The following is a 22774-nucleotide window of genomic DNA, read 5'->3' as shown; positions in this document are numbered from 1 at the left end:
TAGACTAAAATAAAATTTGGGAAGACAAAACCACACAGTAAAAACGTCCTTTTCTTGTTTCTGCTTTGGTAAGACAGTGGATGCCTTGCATTATACAGATTTTTGGCTCTGTGCTCTTGACAGCATTTAAAAAACACAAATTCCAGGAAATCAAGAAACTCTTAAGATTTGAAATTCTACGAAACCCACCAGATGGACTACCTTAGTGTGAAAGAGAAAAAAAATGTGACTATAGATGCCATAATTTGAGGCTTTACCTCAAATTGAAAGTTTAGGAGCAATTGAATTCCTCTGTTTCTCTGTTCAACTGTGCTTCTAAGAAATAAAGAAAAAGGACTTGTGAGCCCCCATGATTTCAAGGATGGTGGGTTGTGTCAAGAGTGGTGGATTCTGAATGCTTAGAAGCACAAACGTTTTTACTATCAAGTGATGATTTATAACACGTGGGCAATGAATAAACTCTGTGAAGGTCTGGATTGAGCAGGAACAGATCCACTCACAAGATATGGACCCATGTTCACTAAAAGTGTGAAACAGTGACAAAGTTTCTCAGCTAGTGATGATGAATTTTAAAGTGAGAGAACTGTAGTAGCAGTCAAGTCCAGAGTCCCATGCATGGCTTTGTCCCTGTGTAGCCTTAGGCTGTTCTTTGGAAATGTACATTACAAAGTATGGAATATTCCTAATCCTGCCAAAGGTGCAAAACTGAAATTTCTTCAGATTTCTGGAAGATTTCCCAAAAATAGGTACAGTAAGAACAACCACTGCACAAGTTTCAGGGCAGGCAGGATGCTGAGTGCAGCTCAGAGGCACCACATGGTGCACAGGGTCACCAGGGAAAGTTAAATGTGCTGCAAACAGGACATCATGAGCATCCAAGAGAGTGCTTGAGGCCTTCCCCGTCCCCAGAGCATTTTGCGATCAGGAGCAAGACAAGATGGTTTAAAGATACATAGTCTTCTCTTCCACTGGGCTTTAAGTCCTTAAAGCACATTAGAGTCAGCCCTTTTAGTCTCACAATTCAGTGTTTAATTCATATCTCCCTCCAGACCAACAGTGACTTCAGCAAGTCATCCTTGCAACTTTCTAAATAGATTTAAAGGAACCTAGGCCAGAAAGGCTTAAAATGAATAAGGCAGCTCAGGCATATTACTTTTTTTCAGTAGTTTAACCTGAACAAGGAAGTAATATTTATTTTTTTTTTTTAAACTTCATGGCCTATTGTATTGAAATACAACTTGTTTTCTTTGATTTGGTTACTGAATAATCATTCTACTATTATCTAATTCAAATAGGTTGTGAGCGTATCTTTATAGTTCAAGTCCTTTCTACAGAATATTCTCTATAATGAACTGCCACACAGCAGCTAGGGTGCAATAAGACCCTTTATTTTCATTTCAGAAAGTCAAAGCTCTATATTTGGACTAAATAGTTGTTAATTATTGCAGACAGATTTGTGAAAAAAAAGAAAATTGAGCTTTGAGAGGCTGTTTAACAATGATGAATAAATTTGCTTTAACACTTAGCAAAATTTAGTTATCCAGAAAACGACCCTTGAGGTGGCTGGTGTGCAGCCCTCAATCTCAGCATCCGTCACCAGGTTGTTACCACACATTCACCACCCTGGCCAGCCCAGAGTCCAGCACCCAGGCTGGGCTGGAGAGCAGGACCAGAGCTCGAGACTCAGCTCCTACTCACTCTCTTCTAAAGGCAACTTGTAGTGTAGGGCTGTCTGTACTTCAGTTCTCCATCTCTCAAACTGGAGATCTGGGGAGTTCAGTTACTGTGGAAAATGTGAGAACAGAAACGTCTTTGACACTGAGGACAACCTCTGATCTCAGAAATCCAGGGACCTGCTGTCCACAAGCAGCGAATATCACGTTAAGAGAAACCATTCTCTAAAAGAAAGAAAGGATTGTCCTTTACTGGCCCCTTTGATTTTATCAGCTGTCACAGGATCAAGTGGTCCTTTCAAAATTTGTGAGAGTTGAGATATTATGGTCCCACAACACTAGACAAGAAAAATGACCCTATTTTTTTTTTTTTCTTGAAATATAAGCAGGGTACTAGGAGAAAAAAAATATCACATTTGTAAATTGCTTCTTATCAAAATTAATTCTGAAGACAGAGTTACTACAGGTAAAAAGTATTTGTCTCTGCTGATTTGTTAGGTTTGTGACATTGACTCATTCTCTTTGAAGCTGGCTTTAGGCATTAAAAACATCAAGTGTCAGCCTGCTATCTTTTCAGGACTCTAATTCTGCTACCAACTCAGAAGAGAAAATATCCTGATTATGGAGTTACCATTAGTTTCTATTAAGAGCCCCGACAGGAAGGAACAAAGCTTGAGAATTAAAGCAATGATAATGTTAGGTTTTGCTTTATGCTTTTTCACTTATAAGCACTAGGATTTTCATGAGCCTGTTTTTTCAGGTCAGTCTAACACTATATCTATCTATATAGAATTGTAATGTGAATTATGTGACAATGTTACTAAAGCTGGGGTTGTACAGTCAGCCTTCGTCAGGATTTTTGTAAAGCGGTGACATTCCTTTATAGAATGTTCTCTTTTTTTCCCAAGACTGTTCATTTATATTATTCTGTTGCAGAGAAAAATCCCTTTCAGATGAGAACTCTGCAGTGCCGGAACAGAACAAAAGGCAGTCACCATTCGGCAACCCAAACGACAAGCTACATTCTCCTTGGACTTGTGCTATTTGTCCTGAAACATGTATTTAAAATAGAGGACCAGCTATTTGGAACTGCAGGTAAGGAAACCAGAAAACACAGTTGCAATTAGAAAAAGCAGGAGAGGAAGCCCAGACACAGATGAAGACTTTGTTTTGAGAATATGAAAGAAAGGTAGATGACAGAGTTTTTAGACAAACCACTGCCTGGAAATCTGCTCAGGTCTTGATATGGTCAGGACATAAACCTCTGAACAGTTTTCATCAATAAACAGGTTAGATACACCCTGTATCTTTTTCATTTTTTCCACCTAGTAAAAAAAACTCCCAAGATCTCACATTTTTTTCTTAAATCCAAGGACAAAAGGCTTGTTGACGTAAGAGAACAAATCATACCCGAATAAAACCACACTTACCCCATCTCAAGAATTACATAAAACAGAACTGTTGCCTTCTAAGCAGCTCTTTTGTATTTTGTATGTACATGTAGAAATACCTATGGTAGAAAAAGAAAGGCTGCCATCCAAATGGGGCTACTGGCATTCCAGAACTGTATGATTTCAATTACATTTTGTTTTTCTTGCCTCTGTGGTCAATGGTTGCTATATTCCAGAGGACACAGAATAAAGCGAATGAAGTATGCTGCTTCCAAGGAGCTGGTCTCCACAAATGCAACGCAGGGTGACCTTATTTTACTAGCATTTTGAAAGTTTAAAGGCAAATCACAAGAATAGAAGCTCACATTAGAAAGATGCTTCTGTTTCTAACTTAAAATCAAGTTATTCACCTGATAAATCTCCAGGCCTTTTACAGCACTGAAAGTCAGTTCTCCTAATGAGGACCAGTAATTGTAGATTCAAAGACTGCCCAAACCAGTCAGCAGGAGATAATATGTAATATGTAACCACAGGAAAAGCAAACTGGAAAAAGAAAGACCACCAGCTTTCATAAATCATTTTTTGACAGGAAGGTTATTTATCATGGGAAATAAGCTTAATCAATAATAGAGTGAAACAACCTTAATAAAAAAGGGAATCAAGCTCTGTTCTGTTAGAGCATTATAATTAATGTGGGTAGGGGGAGCGAGAAGAGGCAGAAAGAATTGTTACAGAGAATTGTTATTATCCTGACAAATGAATTCTGGATTGTTCCTAAAAGTTCCTTTTCATCTCTAGCAGCTTTGAATGAAAATGTACCAAGAACAGCATTTTTTTCCTAAGAAGTAATGAGAACTTCTGAGGGAGGTTCCCAATTAGGGAAAAATTACTCATGATCAATATATTTTTATCGATCTCAAGTGAATGACATAACCAATCAAGACTGTATTAATGATCAGCTTCCTTAAAAGATATAGGAAGACCAATTTTTTTTCAATTTCTTGTTATTTACAAACCAAGTGTCAGCTTTTCCAAAAGTCATCATTGTTGTTCGGGGTTGATTAATTTTACAAATATGAGAGGAAAGGAAAAGCACCTAAGAGAAACTTTGGAAGCCTGATGAAAAGAAATGGGTTTATCTACATCAATATACAAATTGTTGTGTATTTATAGTTATTGCTTGCTTCAGTCACTTTTCATTTATCTTTGCAATGATTTTTATAGGTAGATGATAATTCCAACAGACTTAAAAAAATTTAGCAAATTTTTTGAGAAACATTTCACAACTTCATCTGCAAAAGAAAAGAACCTACATGTCTACACTGGGAATATGTATCCCAATCACATACCATTTTTACGAATCTACTTGGCCACAACAACATACAAAAGAATAAAATCATTAATGTTTAATAAAGAATTTTAAGAAAAAAATCTTATCTTAAGCAAAATTACAAAATGAAAGGAATATCAGCCCCTACTCCAAAGCATTTAGTAATTTACTAATCTTAATAAGGTAATAATTAGCACCTCTAGCTTAGAGTTCTGATTCCAGAAGAGTGGCTCTTCCATCAAGCCTCTACCGAGGACATTTTGTTCCTGTTCCCAAAGCCCCTCCCAAGCTCCGCTCAGTATTCCACTGCATATTCACGATCTGCAGACAAGCCACAGCTCAGGAAAAGCAGAGCAGCAAAATAATTCTCATCCAGGAGATCATTTGAAAGCCTCTCAAGTGTTAATAAAGTGTTAACACTTTAATAATAAATAATGATAATAAAGTGTTCCCAGGCAATTTGAGAAAGGAAAGAAGAAGATTATTAGGCATCTTACCTGTTACAAATTATTCAGCAACTCAAACACCTGGACAACCAATTGGTTTTAGAAAGTTGTCAAAAGAACAGAATTTCTGATGCTTTAATGTGAAATTCTTAACTTTTTTATTTTATCTGAGGATCAAAAAAAAGTTTTTAGGTAGCTTTTTATGTAAGCCCTACCATGTACTAATCTCAGCTTTCATTCTGCTTGATCCTACCAGGATTAAACTGGTGGTGTTCCTTCAGAAAAGCAAGATCAGGGCTCCTGTTCTTCAGGACTATTTTTTTCCCACTCCCAATTTACATTAACGTAGTGTCTTGAAATCAGTGGAGTAACATAGACATAAAATGGCAAGAAAGTAGTATAACCACCAGGTTTTCAAAGTTTTGTACCCTAGGCCAAATTCTTCTTCAGGTTCCACTGGGAATAGTTTCAATGCCCTGATAAATAAAACAACCCCAGAATTCAACCTGCTCTTATTTCTCCATCCAGCACTGTCACCCAGCCGTAGCTTTTTGCTTGAAATTAAATGCTCAGCATTTCTCCCTTCATATTCTGTTTTACCACACAGCATCTATGATGTAAAGTTGGGCTACTGTTAATTTAATTACATGGTAGGGTGGAAAACAGAACATGTTATTCCAGCATTATTGATAGTCAGTAGCAGCACCTACTGGTACCCTCACATATTCCCTCTGGAGACCGTGCCACTTTAATCGTGCATACTGCAGCAGTGCAAATGTACTTTCTGCTCCTTCACAGCATTGTATTTAGGTACTTTCTATTTATCTCTTCCAAGAATGCATTGACTGTGCCACCTGTTGTAAATGTGTGAGAGTCACGGAAACGGAACCCAGTTCTATATTAGTCTGTACTTTTTTGCAGAAGTCATTACAGCTGCAAGAGAAGAATCTTTACTCTTCTGGGAAAGACATGGCAACAGTGATTGACCATTTCTTTTCTTGGCTTGCTTGCAATAACACATTTATTCATAATACATGTTTAGTGCTGCAGGTGGCATTGTTACTGTTCAAAGAACCCTACTCAGCATATAATGTGGTCAGCATTTCATCTTCCTGAAAATGAATCTTGAAAACTTCTTGAATTATATATCTCCTCCTGCTTTTCAGTGGATTCATAATTTTCTTCAGAAGATGGATTGCAGACAGCAGCACTGATGAGAATTAAACTAGAAAGGTTCATGTTAAGAACATAGTCAGTAAATCAAAAACTGAAAGTAATGCAGGAGATTCAGAATCAGAGACTGACAATATCCTGAGATACTGGATGTGATGGAGTCTGGTAACGAAGTCATGAGCTTAAACACCAGCCTGTCATAGGCACCCCCAAACTAAATGACTGTAAACTTGCACTTCTCGAAACAATGAAACCGCCCTCAGTGCCTGTGTGGAAGAGAAGGAGGCCTCAGACAACTCATTTGAAGAGCCTATATGGATCAATAACCGGAGAGCTAATCTCTTCAATGTGAATAAACAATGCCAAAACCACCAAGAGCTTTGTGAAGTCACCACTGGGGCCATTCCCCAGCATGACAATCAGAAGCTCTGTGTTCAACAGCAATGGAGAGAAAACTGTTTGGCTTTAGAAAAACATAATAAAAATTCCCTCTCCAAGCCATTGTATTCACCTTTAGGACAAATTGTATTGATCCTGTTTAACTCAAATCATTCATTAGTAATACACAGTACATCTATCAATATATTGTATCAACATCTTAGTAACAGCTTCTGTTTTCTTGATAAATAACCCTGCCAAAATAATTTGTACACCAATCCCATCAGCTGTCTATGTGAAGCAGATATTCTGCTCCAGTGGCTTTTTCCTTATCACATCTGCAGGAGAGTGAAGACCTCCAAGAAAAGCAGAAAAGAGGATTCACGTCCTATATGTTTCATATTTCTGCCTTCAGTTACATGCACATTCCTTTCCTTGTGTCACAAACATTTCTATTTTTCTGTTGATAAATAATCTGCTAAGGGAAACACACATAGGGGCAAATATTTAGTACAATGTGCAGGGCTTTAGCTCTGTGATTAAATTAAAATTAATGGGAGTCTTGCAGCTACACCTCTGTGCATGCACGGGCTCGTCACCTCTGTACGGTGCTTCAGGCTTTCAGGAGTGTCAGGCTCAAGCAAATTGATGGGCTATATTCTCATCTCAGTGCATCCAGCTTTCTCTCTGTGGGATTTATGTGCAGAAACCTACATGTGGCAAGATAAGGCAGTATTCTTCGTTTATAGAGGTAACCATGTTAAATCATGAAATGCTAAACATTAGAAAATACACACCTATATGCAGGAAGTAATTTTCCTCTTTTTAAATGAGATCTTTGAATTTGCACATGAATTTAGTCCTTGTGGGACAGACTGCCAGCTCTAAACATTCCATTTCTTGCTTACCTACAGAACTGATACAGGCCAAATGGAAACACCGTGACCGTCCTCCACACAGTTCACCAAAATCTCTCAGCCTTGGCCAGGGCAAGAGGATAATTCAAAGTTTGAGTCAATAAAATCTTCACATGTTTACTGTGTTTTCCCAGTGCAATGGTGAATCCTGTGGCATGTCAAACAGGGGCTAAATCAAATCCGCTGCTCTGATACATGTGTCCAAAGGAGGAAGAATTTAACAAACCAGAATTTGATATAAAACAGCACCGTTCCACTGCAGTTAATGCAGCTGCACGGATTCACAGCCACTGAAGACTTGGACTCTGGTCTCACAAACATGACAGAAAGTTCCATTTGCTAATGTAAATACACACTGATGGTTTATCACATAAATTCATTCAGAAAAATGCATGAATCACTACAGCTTTTTTAGTAATAAATCACTATAACAGGTATGAATAAGTTTTGAGCTTTTAAAGAGCCCTACAATATACGTACTTTAGGCACACAGTAAACCTGCAAGTATACCACTGCCTTGTAAAGCACCTTTTTTCTTAGTGCCCCTCTCCTGATACAAGCCCAGAAATTGTACAACCCACTCCTATGACTGTAGACAGCAAATTTAAAATACCCTTAATTGGAAGCTGAAAAAACTAAGCATGCTGCACAATGGCTGAGACACAAGACTTATGGTTGTTTACTGTAACACTAAGACAGTCCCATTAACAAGAATGATGGGAAACTGCATCCTGGCATTATTCTTAGCAAAAGACTTGACAAATATGTTTTGTAAATGAAGGAGCTACAACAGAGAAAACATATAATACACTTTTCCCCCCTTTTTCCCAGTGAAATGGTTGCATGTTTAATGTTTTATACATTATTCAAGGCTCCATTTTCCAGGGTTCATCAATACCCCAGTCCACAGCAGCTAGGAGCTTGTAACAACTGACAAATGTAGACAAAACATGCTGCTTAACCCAAGAACAGTGGGTCAGAGAACAAACAGGAGAATTTATTGTCTTCACTGTATTACTGTTGGAATGGAGAAGTAAATGAATACCATACATTATAGCTTATCACTTACAGTATGAGTGTATCATGAACAGCCCAGCATGTCCTACTTAAATAATACTGATGGATAACGTGCAGGAAGCTTTTGTTCATTGCTGAGGTTTTGTCTTGTCTACATGTTGTTTATACTTATTTAGGGTGAGAGGAAGAATCGCAAGAATAGCAAGAGTCATGCCAGGGGCTCACACAATCCGCTTCCTCCGCGTGTCCATAATGAATCCAGACCGTGCAATAACTTCCATGGTAGGCAAAGAAATAAAAAAGTCTTCCTGGGATAAAAAGTGGATGCCACAATATATTCTTAGGCCAGACATTATATTATTTCCCAGCTGTACTTGTAAGCAGCTCTGCAGAGGACAAAGGAGAGAAAGGAAAAAAAAGACGGGGGGGGGTGTGGAATAGCAACTCGAGTTTTATTGCCTCTGCCTGCTGGAGAACTGTAAGGAGATGAGCAATAATTTTTGTATTCAGTACAGTACCTCTGAAGGTGACTCAAGAACTTGTGTGAACGGGAATTCTAGAAGACTATAAGCAAACCCCCAGACCTGTGGTGCTGTTTCTCTATTGCCCTCAGTAGATTGTATAACCAGAGCATCACACCTCTGCAACACCGGCCAAAAGGCACCTCTGGCTGCAATGGGGCGGCATTAACATCTCCAGCACGATTTCTCGAGTTTCTGCTGTGAAGAGATCAGATTGCCTGAGGAGCTCATCCCACGCTGTCATCACACTATTTCAGACTTTATGCTGGTGCTGTTTGAATGGCAAATGGGTAGAAAAAGGCACAGCGTTCTTAAAAATGTAATTCAGAGCCATTTTACTTTTGCCATGCCTGTGTATCACAAAAACTGCAAGGCAGTGCAGGATCAGGCCCCACATAAAGGCAATAATTGACCAATATGAGGGATCTTCTTGAAATTACTATTAAGCTTTTTTGCTCTTCAACGAGAAAACAGAAAACAAAACACACACTCCAAAAAAAGTAACTGTTACCTAAATAATTGAAGAAAGTTGTGACTGAAAGGTGAGATTTATAATTTTTGGTAATTTAATTAAATCACTGATATTAACTATGGGAATTAATTTGTTCCGACACATTTACAAGCAGGTCTTTACTAATAGAAAGAAGACATTCCTACCCCAATATGAATTAGAGAGTGCTTGTCTACTCACAAAACTCTATCATTTTAATTAAGATTTTACAACCACTACTTATTAATTTAAATCTGGCCTATCTCTCAGTAAGGGAATTTAAACTAACAAGTCCAGTTTGAATATATCAGAGCTCCTTACGCAAATCACGGTGATCTTAATGAAGCAGCTCGATATTCCATCTGTATTTACTCTGGCATGATTTTGTGATGTACGGCAAGACTCCAGTGAAAAGTATTTCAAAAGGGACTCAGCTTCAGTAAGGAAACAAGATGGGATGAGCTCAAAATAGGACTCAGGTGTTGAGTTCTCAGTGGTCCAAATCTCATATTGATGAAGATGACCATACTCAGCAGTATATCACAAGGCGTTGATTTCTATGCATGCACAAATTGGTTCATTTAATACATACTGCTCATTATTATTGATAGATCTATGCTTGGTATAAATGAAGGATACAGATATTTACTGAGGCACAAATTACGGAAAAAAAATAGGGGCTTTTCTACCTAATAAAGAGCTTTTCTTTCCCATGATCACTTCCCAGCACTCATTTTCTTCCCAGTTTCCAAGAGACCTGTAATTCCTTAAGGTTGCCAGTCACTTACGCAGACCGCATGTCGAGGGTTAAGATTGCGGGGTGACAACCAAAGCCTGGCAGATGTGTTGTCAACCTCCTCTCCCCCCCACTTCCCCCTTTTGCCCCTCCCTCTCCGCCCTTCCCACTCAGGACAGGCGATCGGGAGGGAAAGGAGGACAGAGAGAAGAGAGTTGGAAAAGTTAAAGATGTTTTACTAATGCTACTAATAAGAATAGAGAAAATAATACAAAATATACAAAACCAATCTTGTAAGTCTCAGCAACTGCAGAGCCAGCACCCAAAGTCCTGGATTAGACTCTGTATCCAACCGGAGCTGGATTCAGTCTCTCACTAGGCCTCAGTTCGCAGGGACGACCAGCAAGGTCCTCTCCTAATGTCAGCCATGAGGAAGAAAGGGAAAAAAGGGGCGAGATCCTCATGATCTCCCACTTTTATATGAAGTATTCACGTGAATGGAATGTTATACACCGTTGGTCAGTCTCTCGGTCATCAGTTTTCTCGTTGCCCCTCTCGCGAGATGTCCATCCGTGCTTATCAATAAGTTTGCATTCCATTGCTAGGTTTAACCAAAACATGTGTTGGGTTCTCCAGGAAAATGCAGCTAACATGAAGGCTTTAGCTGACAGGCAAATTCACTAAAAGAGAAACTTGTTTTTAACAAAACCAGGACACCGCAGTAAGACTCAAAAGCTTTTCTGGGATGTAGTCAACTTGGCATAATATATTTTCCTTTCCAATATAAAAAATGCATTAGCAAGGCTGGCCAGCATGGCTCTAAGTAATTATGTGATGGAACCGAGGTTATTAGATGACCAACATAAGAACTTCTACCTGTGCTGTTTAAAAACATCCCCCAAACTCCCAGGGTCTCCGCATGAGGATGCTTCCAGAGACAAGCTGTAGGTCACTAGCGGGCACTTACAGTAGAACTTCAAATTCTTGCTTTTAATTACTAAGGAACTCTAAGAAAGGAATTGCTTTTTTATTCCAAAAAGCAGTGAGGCTAATAAGCAAGATTTCTAATTGTGCATTAACTACAGCCTTATATGGAGTCCACAATGTCATTCTGACTTGTATTTATGCTCAGTGCTTTTAAAAAATAGTCTTTTCTTAATCCATGAGTAAGAGGGACCATACAGGCTGTGTTTGCAGGGTGTAAAATGCCCTGGAACAAGAAGGTCAGATTACACGCAGTTCCTGTATTCCTGGCAGGACTGTGCGATGCCATAGGTTGGAAAAGGCTCTGGCCGTAGGACTGAATCTGTAAGACAAAGTGTTGGGAAGTCTTACTCTGAAATAACGAACGTCTGCTGCCTCAAACCAGAGAGGACGTGAAAATCCCACTGTTAAAACCAAGCCAACCCTAACACAGCCAAGATCTGCTCTGACACAGCAAAGGCTGGATTATGTCACATGAACATTCTTGTAGTGCCTGGGCTTATTTGTCCCAAAACACCTCATTCCACTCTGCTATAAACTGAGAGCAGGAACCATCAAAAATGTCTCTTAATCTCAGGCCAATGACCCCACCACCACTGAAGGTGAACCTTCAGGACAGTCACTCAATCCAAAAACCTGTTTCTCAAACACTTGTAGATTTGTCTGGCCATCTCAAATCTACTTCTCCTTGAGGTACTTGCACTTGGTACCTTATGGGGCATTTGTTTGCCTCCCTCTCATGGTGTCTCTCACTACATCGTATGTAATTAGGCTGTGAGAAAACTCTAACAACAGATTTGCATTCAAGGAAGTCATCGGATGGAAAACCTGGGACAGGGCTGCAAACCAAGAGATGGATGACATCTGTAGCAGAGCAGGTGGTGATGTTCCACAGGTTCTGCTGCAGGGGCTCTCAGTTATCAAGGCTGTTCTAAATTTAGACGCTTTGGTCCATAATTGTTGCTATCCAGGAAGATCACACAGAAAGCACAAATACGGATCTCCAAGCACAAAGGGCCTGAATTAACCCCTGCAAAATAACGAAGTGATAACGCCCACATCCAGTCCAAACTTGCCAAACCATCAAACCTGTTCATTGCCCTGGCTGTGTCTGCTGGTATAAGTACAAGAAGGAAGAGTTTGGCTCTGCCATGTTTGTAGCTACCTCCAGTCAGAGGTAGCTCTTGGGTTTAATCTCATGTTTACTGGACTATCACAGTGCATCTTATCGATTTTCAAGTTGCATCTAACCTAAAAACACCAACTTGCAAATAAAAAAGCATCAATCCAATTGAAAGATCTGGGAAGCTTGACAGTAACCCAGGGACATTCCCTTCTGTCCTTAATGACATTCTGATACTAACTCTAGCTTCTGCAATTCATTTGCCTCCTACTCTGAAGCACTTACTGAGAAATAACCTTGAACTTGACTTGTCACTGTTCCCCAACAGTATTTAACATTTTTGGTTTCTTGTCTGGGTTCATTCAGAGTTTCAAAGTGCAAAACAAAAAACAAGAAAAGTGTGCAAGTAATGTAATAATTTTTCAAAGATGTTCTATGTGGAACACAGCTAGAGCAGGGCAGAGGAGAGAAAATTGCTAGTGACATAAAAAATGAGAGTGCTAAATATAAAATAATAATAAGGGTACCACTTTGCTTTATATAATAATTTCTGGTCATTAACACCATCACCAATTGTAAAGCTTGATTAGTATACAGGGTTAAACACATATTCAATTTAGAAATTCTGAGGCTCAGAAATATCTGCAACACATCACCTTGCACTAGTAAAGCACGAAGAGACTGAAAGCACAGTGAAGTTCTGCCTCTTTGCTGAAGCTTCTTTTTAAAAGAAAGTTATCTGATAAGAAGCAAAAGTCTGTTCTACATGGTATTTGTGATAGACAAGAGCCATTCCTTTGTCCACTAGATATTCAAACAAGAGATAGCAAATCTTTTCACTGTATCACACACAATGGGATAGAAGGAAATCTCAAACAACTTGTATTAAAAGTATCACTATCTGAATAACAGAGCTGGGAAGGCAGGAAACAACAGATGGATAATGGACACCAAAACCCCACACAATAGATGTTCAGCAGCCAAGTTTTATATATATATATATATATATATATATATATATACACACACCAAGCTATAACCAGTCTCCTGCAGAACTGTCACCTTTACCACCATTTAGCAAAGGCTAATGTCGGACAATGGATATAGGGGGAAAACAAACAAACAAGCAAAACAACCACAACAAATTGTTCTGAAAGAGAAACTGCTTGTTGGCTGAAAAAACAGTGAGATTCAGGCATTCACTGCTATGGAGAAATTTAATAAAACACTTACTTTGCATTAATTGCTGTTTTAAAATAAAGTTATTTAACTTTTTTTTGTTCTTACTAATTTATTTCCTATGATGTAAATTTGAACAGGTTCAGAAGTGGGGAAAGAAACAGAAGAATAACTTTGAGTTGCCTGGAAGTTATGATTCACTATATTTTTTGCTTTACTTTTTATTGTACATAACTGCAGCATTGTTGTTGCTTATAAACAGATGCGAATCTGTCCCTAATATCACAGTTAATTCTGCAAGGGAAAATAACAGAACCCTTGTAACAACAGCGGCAGTGGCATACAATTTTTTTTCAGTCCATCTAGCCCAAACTGAGTCAATTAAAAGATGCTGCAATAAAGCAAAAAAACCCCATTGACTTCTGCTTCACAGAATACTCTAGTCAAGTAACAACTTAGGTTTGTGTTCATTTGCACTCCCTCCCCTCATCCCCCAATTATATATTAATAATAGTGCCTGTTATTGTTTCAAAAAGCAACACCTTCTCCTAGTTGTTCTTATATTATCCAAAAGCCCACCAGAAGATATTTTGCCTCTGCTTATTCTGACTCTCCAATACAAGAAATCTGTCAACTCCTTAATCCTCTCACAGTCCCTCAAAAATACTCCTTATAATTGCAAAGCCATCACAGAAAGTCCTGAGTTGGAAGGGACCCAACAAGGATCATCGAGTCCCACTCCTGTCCCTGCATATGACAACCTCACAGCTCACACCATGTGTCTGAGGACATCGTTCAGTCACTTCTTGAACACTGTCAGGTTGGGGCTGTGACACCTCCCTGGGGAGCCTGTTCCAGTGCTCCAGCACCTCTGGGTGAAGAACCTTTTCCTAATGTCCAACCTAAACCTCCCGTGGCTGCAGATGACATTATGCAGTGATAAAAATAAATTTATCTTACCTTCTTCTAAGCATGTTAGAGACAACGCAGTGTCTGTGGCTGTACATGCAGACTGGTTGGCATTAGGAAAGTAAACGGGTGAGAACTTTAACAACCCAAGCCTACTGACTTTTCTGGTCCTGAAGCGGCTTCCTTCATTTCTGAATGTTCTGTGTGCCCATGGAGTTTGGCAAACTGGGTTAGATCGAGATTTCAGTAACAACAGAGTAAATGAAAAGCTAACTGTATGGAACTATTAGATGATTTGCACTGCCTGTTTGGGATTACTCTATGTAACTGTTTCTGGAATTATTCAGTAAAAAAATGTTTATTAAATACTAAAAGATCCCATTAAAAAGTAAAGGCTATACTGCATAATTTTACTTAGAAAATGTGCAGAGCTAGTTATGGTCTCAGTACTGCGTACACAAGGAATATACAAGCTGTTTACCTTCATTAAAAAGAACACTATCCCCAGCTTTGATTAGTTTCCTTGTTCTCTAAATGAAACATTCATTTTCCAAATTAATCTTCTGCAAAGCGAAGGGGCAGAACAGAGGCATTATTGGTCTGAGAGCTCCACTGAAGGGTATATGAAGGAACAAGCTGATGAATATTTTATTAAGGGGAAAAAGTATAAGAAAATCAAATTGAATAAAAAAAAAATCACAAGATAAACTCCTTATATCACAAGTTAAAATTCTCCACTTACTTTTGACAGCTGCTGTTTTTATTATTAAAGGTTTTGCTGAGAGTCTGCATTTTGATGTTAACATATGAAAATATGGCACAGAAAAACAAACTCATAAATTTCAACTTTAAGTATCTGTTTTAATGTATTATTGTACTTTATTGGCAATATTCCACCAGCAAATGTCTTTTTATTATTGTATCCCCTCTTTGCAATAAAGAGGAATGCTTTTGACTGGCTTCCACTTTGGGAAATATGAAATAATTGTTTCTTGCTAGCTGTGGGCAAGAAATAGTTTTCAAACCATGCTAAAGTTACAAAAGTGTACTCAGAAAAAATATATAGCAAGAAATATGTTAGTACCTCTCATAAATTTTCAATATATGGATAGAGCAAGATAATTTCCAAGCATAAACAAACCCAGCAATGAAAATATATTCTCTTAAATCAGGTATCGTTCCCCTGTATGACAAAAGATGGGTTGTTTAACAGCATAAAACAAGTAGACTTCAGCCTAGTATGGTGTGATACTTGAAAGAGAAAGAGAAACTTGAATGTTCTACATAAGTAGTCCACCAACTCTGGCTAAATCCTTCATCCTTAACTGAAGTGAACATCACACCGGTTTCAGAGAAATCTTTGCCTGTCTACAGTGGTACTGTTGAATTAATTCAAAACTTTAAAGCATTTCAGTAGCTGTAAAACAAGTGAAAAGGAGAACTGAGGCATTTATCCTAAACTGAGTAAACAGGAGGCAGTTGTGAAAACTCTGGTCTTTGTGAGAGAGGGGAACACACCAGGGCACAGCCTCAGCTCTGGTGTCAGCGGCACATCCAGTGGCTGAGCTGCCGCACGCAATGGCTGAGCCCAGGGCCACCCTCCTTTCATTTGCTGCCCTTTCTCCAGTTCATAATGCACACCTCTTGTGTTTAATGAAGTGAATGATTAAATGAAAAAGATCTTAAAAGAAATTTGGTAATGCTGGGTAATACTATCATTACCAGAAATGAGCAAACTTGCTTTCACTGGACAAAACCTTCTGTCACCCTCTGAGTTGTGCATCAGCTCCCCCTACACTGACATAACACACGAGGCTTTCCCTCTGGCACACCTGTCCTGTGCTGTGTGAACCAAAAGGCTACAGGACATGACTTTTCACTGAAGGAAGCCCAAGGAAGAGCTGAGAACAGTCTTCTGACACAAAATCAGCCTTTGAGCAAACACTAATCAAGGGCCACCTGGTAAACAAGGTTTTCCTGGCGAGGTGCAGTCGCACACAGACACTCTCTGCACACACGTCCTTGAACCACGACATCTTCCTTAGAAGCTGAACGATACACCACCAGCTTGCAATCCAGTAGTTACCAATCCTACTGCTATAGTTATACAGTAAACAGATGGCTGAAAACCAGCTATTTCAGGTGACTTATTAGCTAATGAGGTCCATTTGGGAATGGCACATTGTATTAATATTTGATACACACGTATAAGTTAAAACCTAGAATATTTTATGGGCAGTGTTTGCATCATTTTTAGGGCAGTCCCTTCACGTTTTTAAATTTATCATATGTGGCTGTTGGTATGAATATTTTAATTACAAAGGATCCACTACAAAACCCAGTGATTTATTGACATGCTGAAAGTTGATTGTAGAATGTCCTACTCTAAGCTGTCCTACTGTCCTACTCTAAGCAACAATTGATGGTTTCAGTCTTGGTCCCCGTGGATACGGGTCAATCACGCTGTAAAAATCTGTGACACTAATTGGTGATCCCCTGGATTAGCTTATTGGCAGTGACCTACGGGGAAACTTCTTTTGCTTTTGCTTGTGATATACTTGCTTTTTAGGCAACTAAAAAGCCGTGGTTTGGAGGACTGCAAATCTAACATGTTTCACAACCTCCGAACTAAACAGATCCCTAAATTCAGATATAAACTGGCGTGGTGGTAGATATGAATTTGTTCTCTTAGCTGTATTTACTTCTGCAGCAATCATTCTTCTGGGATTTTAAACATGCCTGCTGCTGTATGACATATGAGTCCTGATCCGAAATCCGTGGAAGTTCTTGGAGGCATCCAGTCGGCATTATCAGACACGGATATTGGCCACAGAAACCAGAGGTCACATTACCTCTCTGACACCTGCTTTGAATGAAGTTCCTTAAGTCTCCAGTGACATCATAATCATTGATCCTCGAACAAGGAAGTTATATAATTAACTTTGTGCATTAATTTCTTACAAGCATGTATGTTTTCTAATGTAATAAGCAGTAGTAAATCTGTGTGTATACATATATGTGTGTTCACAGGTAATTATTTAACAAATACAGCTCTATTAGGCAAAAGAGCTCCTCATTCTGCAAGAATTAGAACTAACTATTAATTAATGTCTGAAATGACAGTCTTCCAAATCTGAGAATACCAAGCAAATGCTGAGCTTATTGATTTCAGTCATTTCAGAACCTAATCCTGTCATTTCAGAGGAATATAGACACAATCCTCAATTTTCCAAAGCACATTTTCAGCACATTTGTAAAGTTTCACTTTTCTATGTTCTCTACAATCTCAATAACAAGTATCTTTATAATGTCAGAGGAAATCAAGAGAGACTGTTGGGGAACTCCCACAGTGGTCATTTGCTGCCTAGTCTACACAAGCACCTTATGTGGGACTCCTGTGATCTAGGATTTCTAACAAGCAATGTGACAGTGACTATAGGAGATACTATATTTGACAAATTGGTAAAATGATAGTTACAATGTTGTCTCAGGGAGTAGGCGAAGAGCAATCTAAAATCTTTGCTTGTTGCAACCACTATTATGCATTGAGGATGATATGGAATCACACATACTAACATCCAGGACTAAGCAAGAGGATATTTGTTTAGGGACTGGGCAAGTACACCAAGTCCTCCACTCCATTTGCCCTTGTTGGCACAGGACAAGTATCATACACACACAGTTCCTACCCCAGGTTACGGAAAAATAACCCAGTAACTTCTAGTCTATAATCTATCTCTTCTCCCCAGTCCAACACCTCAATATACATAATGTAACAATTAATACATCCACACAATGTTTTTATGCAGTGTCTTTTCTTACTGACTTAATTTTCTTACTTAATTACTAAGGAGTATAACTCTAGTCTGTGTAAGCAACATGTGCTACTCATTATCGAGAAATAAAAAAGCCCTTGTTGTTGTTCTATTTGCATTCAGTGTGAATAATATTAGTGCTCAGAGCCATCATTATATTTTTTAACTCTAGCCTGAAACAAAAAACTGATTATAGTACTAGCAAGTGAAACCAAAAAAACCCTCACATGGTCTTTCTCCTTAAAACCTCACAGTCTAAACAAGTGAATGTAATGAAGCATAAACAACGAACTATTGATCAAAAGCAGTTCTGAACTATAGCTTCAGTGGGAATATACAATAATGAACGCATTGGAAGTACCACAAGAAAATTTACGTCTCCACTAAACGTTAGTGTAAGCAGCTCAGGTGAGACAACATAGCTAAACTCCCAACAAGTTTTTATGTTTATTTGTTTGTAAATCTGGAATTTAAAGAACCAGGTTTTCCCTGATTTCTGAAGCATTCTTGCTTTCTCAATGGGAGGTCCCGTCAGCTAACAGCATATCCTAAAGATATCAAAATTCCTCCTTCCCAGTCTCTCTCGGGTACACCCGTTACTCCCATCAGTCTGAACCCAGACTCAATCCTGATGATTTCAGGTCAATCACATTATTCCCTGTGATTCATTTTCCCAGTATTTCCAACACTCACCATGACCATGAACATGTTTCAACATGCTTTGTGGAACGGAAGCCTCGAAGGCAATCTTAGTGGACAATATCATGATTTAAGGCTGCATGCCATGTTCAGTATGTCAAACAATCCAATACAGATGTGCACAGCAAGAACATTTCACCCTAGGGTACAATAACGCACATTTGATAGGGAGCTGATAACACTTTTCCTCCCTGATACTGATAAAGGTGGTGAAAGATGCTGCCAGAGAACAGCAAGTGGCCTTGAAATTCACTGCCAAGGAAAGCTGGGCTCTTCTCTCCTTAGTAGAAAGATGTGTGTCCTGGAGAAAGTAACATCCCAGAGACATTCTTCTAAGAAAAGATATCAGGTAAAAAAAAAAAAAGATGTCAGGAGGAAGGTAACATCACATTAAAGAATAAATAAGCAAAACAATACACAAGCCTGTATTTGATTTGCAAAGAGCCAAATTTGCAGGTGGACAGTTCCTGAAAAGACAAACTCAGATTATCCTTTGAAAACTTTCACTGTCATTAAGGTTACTTTAACAATAAGAATTGAGGTAGAGGCAAACACATGCCCTCCCAAAAAAAAAAAAAAAATACAAACTGCTTGTTTCCTCATCTGGAACATTCCACTGACAAACAGATAAAGGGAATTTTTGATGCAACTTTCAGACAAACACTCTGTTTTTGTCTTTACTGTCTCCAATATTTTGTTTGTAACAGACAGATGAATGGGATGATTTTACTTGATTCATTGGCACTGCTAAAGCGCTGACGTCTTTAACAGCAATCATAAATGGTTTCAAGATACGAAACAAGTGTTCCAGCATGGTCCATTGAGCAGAATGGAGAACAATGCCTTCCCCAGTGTCACCACACATGATATATTTAATGATTGTTACCGTACATTCCGATCAAAAGTGCTTTTAGTCATGTACTACATGGGATTCCATCTTGTTTATGTTCTCTGAAAAAGCTTCATAGACAGGAGTAGTTTGACTTTCTGGATTCAAGACTCTGAACTTCTCTTTTACACACCAGATCATCCTGGTTTCTTTTATTTCTTTTTATTATTATCATATATTAATACAAATATATCAAAGTACCACACTTAAGCATTTGAAAATGTTAATTATTGGCTGGAAAAGGACATTGAGTTTATGACAGTTTATGTTTACTATAGTTATAAATGTATTACACCAGCGCTTCACCTGCAGCTGTTTGTGAAAGTCACAATACACTACTGTCATTCTCAATATCTCCAAACATTTTTCAACAAGCAACATTTAGAGTTGATATAGAAAGATGAACTTGTGTTTATCAGAACATTTCAAAATTTTGTTTTTATTTGTTCAGAGATGAAAGCTAGGATTTTAAAAATTCCTCAAAAATAGTGTTAATAATTTTAGTTCATTTGAACTGTTCAATTTGACAATGTGATAACATATTTTCACAGAAAATAATAAATTTCAAAAATGTTAAAAGCTTCAATACCATACCAAGCAGATATTTATCTAAATTGAAAAGCTGACTAGTGGAGACAAAGCATTATGACACCGTGACATTTTCCTTGAGCAAATTATTAGATGTTTTTTCTTTCCTAATACCTTCATTGGGTTAATGTAGCTGACTAAAAATGAAAATCAAAGTTAAAATAGGCATGAGAATTTAAATCTAAACTACATTCACTAAGGAATATTAGTATAATTTTTCATTTGCAGGAAATAGTATTTTGCCCAGTATTTAATTGCTGAAGATTTCTTTCTTTTTGTAAAACAAATAAAATCCCAGTTTCCTGACACACACCTCTTTTAGTCAAAAGTTTTATAATAGATGAGCTCCCATGGCATTATTTCTCCGTTTTGTAAAGAATACTAGGGACTGACAAAGTCTGAGAAGATAACCCGAGATCATTTCATTTCGGCAAGAAATTCAACAGGTAATTTAAAACTGACCCATAGGCAACAGTATGGAATAAGAAGACCGACAGCGACCTAGTACAAGTGACCTCTGGGTTGTCCCTGTGCAGAGCATCTCCTGGCACTCTGGCCCCCAACTGTGTCACCCTCTGTCTCTGCTTCTTTCTCCTTCAGACTCGAGGCACAACCACAGAACCCACCCTGAAGGATCTCCCCCCGCTGTGTGGGTGCTCCAGGCCGGCACCGCGCAGGGAGAACTTCAGGGCATGCAAAGTCAAGTGGACGTCAACTACCAGCCCACGTAGACTCCAAACATAAATACAACCTCAACCAGTCTCGCCACTGGTCCACGGACAACGCCTCTTTGTACCTCTGTGGAGATATTAAAACTTGATGGAACTTTCAAATTGCTCACAAAAATAAGGAACAATTTATCAGAGACACTCTACACCGGGGACCATGTGGATTCCAACACAAGCATCTTTCCAAGAGTCCTCTGTACAATACAGTGTATAATTCACAGCACTATTATTTTCAAAACATATAAGCATCCAGTTTAAGTCCACTTCTCTGAGCAGCCATTTTGCAGACTATTTCATGACTTTTAGAAAAAAACTTTTTCATTCCAAGTAAAGCAGTTCACTTATTTCTGAATGATGGTTTCTGTTCTCACATTATGTACTGTACCCTTAATTGTGCAGTTTGATAAAGGTAGGTGATATCCTCAGGATTTCTCTAACCTTTATTTTAGCACACTCCAGGATAGTAACACTGTAATCAATTAAAGCACGCTGATGACACATGGGGAGCCCTAAATCTCCTATTGACAGCTCATCAGGGAAGTCAGCACTTTTTTGTAATTTCCTATTTAAATGATTCCTTGGTACAAAGCAATCTCAAAGACTGTTTGCTCACGGTCCCATGATCCTGAAATTGAGTTTACAGTATTTCATAAACCTTTATGCCTCTTTTATACATCTTTAGATTTCTTGGTTTAAAATTTTTGGTTAATCTCCAGACAAGAAAAATATCTGAGAAAACATAAAGATGAGTAGTGATCTTATTCTTTTAATTCTTCTTTTAGCTTTTGGACTATATTCTCCATGCTCAGAGAACTGGTGGAAAACACATCTCACGACTCTGAAAGAATTTCATTTCATAGGATGCAATTCGTAGCAGAAATTCATACAGAGATACACTGGATAAACTCAGCCACCGATCTATTTTATTTTATTATTAAATAGTAGATAATACCTGTAAAACTAGTTACATATGTTCTATAAATACTAAACGACTTCCTTGTGATCAACGTTAAGTTATAGTAAATGTCAAATTAATTAACTGAAAAAAAATAACTCAGCAAAATTTAAATGATCAAAACCCCAAGCAAGGCACATTAACATAAGAAAAATAGATGTGAAAGTTCATTCCAAGTGCTGAATAGCATTGTATAGAACACACTTGCCGCTATGAGGAAACCTCATCACTGTAGATCAGAAATACCTGGAAATAACAAACGCTGTTCTATTATATATTTATTACAAAGTACTGTATAGAGAAAGAGAAGAAAGGTGAAGCCTTTTATTAGCTGAGACTCACTTTTCATGCAACTGTAGTGCTGTGACATTTGCAACAAAGCATAAGAACACAATAAATGTGATATACTGAGAGAGATTTCTGACATACCTTTTCTATCCTTGAACTCTAAACAAGGACTCCTGCCTCCCTCTCAGCCATTATACACGCCCTCTCAGAATTAAAATACAGTAATTTCAGATGGATTTAGATCATTGTGTGACAATGAATTGGTATTCTCGGGAAATAGCTATATCTTTTTCAAAATGAGGAATCTGAACTATCAATCTGGAGCATTCACTGAACCTTATGTAAAGGTCAGTTATTTTCTGCTGTAAATGCAAACATTCTACATGGTGCCTAAACTTCATTTCCACTAAAACAAAAAAACAAAACAAAACAAAACAAAAAAAACAAAAACAAAAAACAAACAAAAAAAACCCCAAACAACAACAAAACCCCACCCACCTTGGGCAGATGAGGAGCTTTAATTAAGTAAGAAAGGGAAGAAACTA

The sequence above is a fragment of the Patagioenas fasciata genome, chromosome 15 (genome assembly GCF_037038585.1).
Source record: "Patagioenas fasciata isolate bPatFas1 chromosome 15, bPatFas1.hap1, whole genome shotgun sequence".
In the NCBI taxonomy this organism is placed as follows: domain Eukaryota; kingdom Metazoa; phylum Chordata; class Aves; order Columbiformes; family Columbidae; genus Patagioenas; species Patagioenas fasciata.
The sequence above is the reverse complement of the archived record's forward strand: the minus strand, read 5'-3'. Positions refer to the sequence as shown.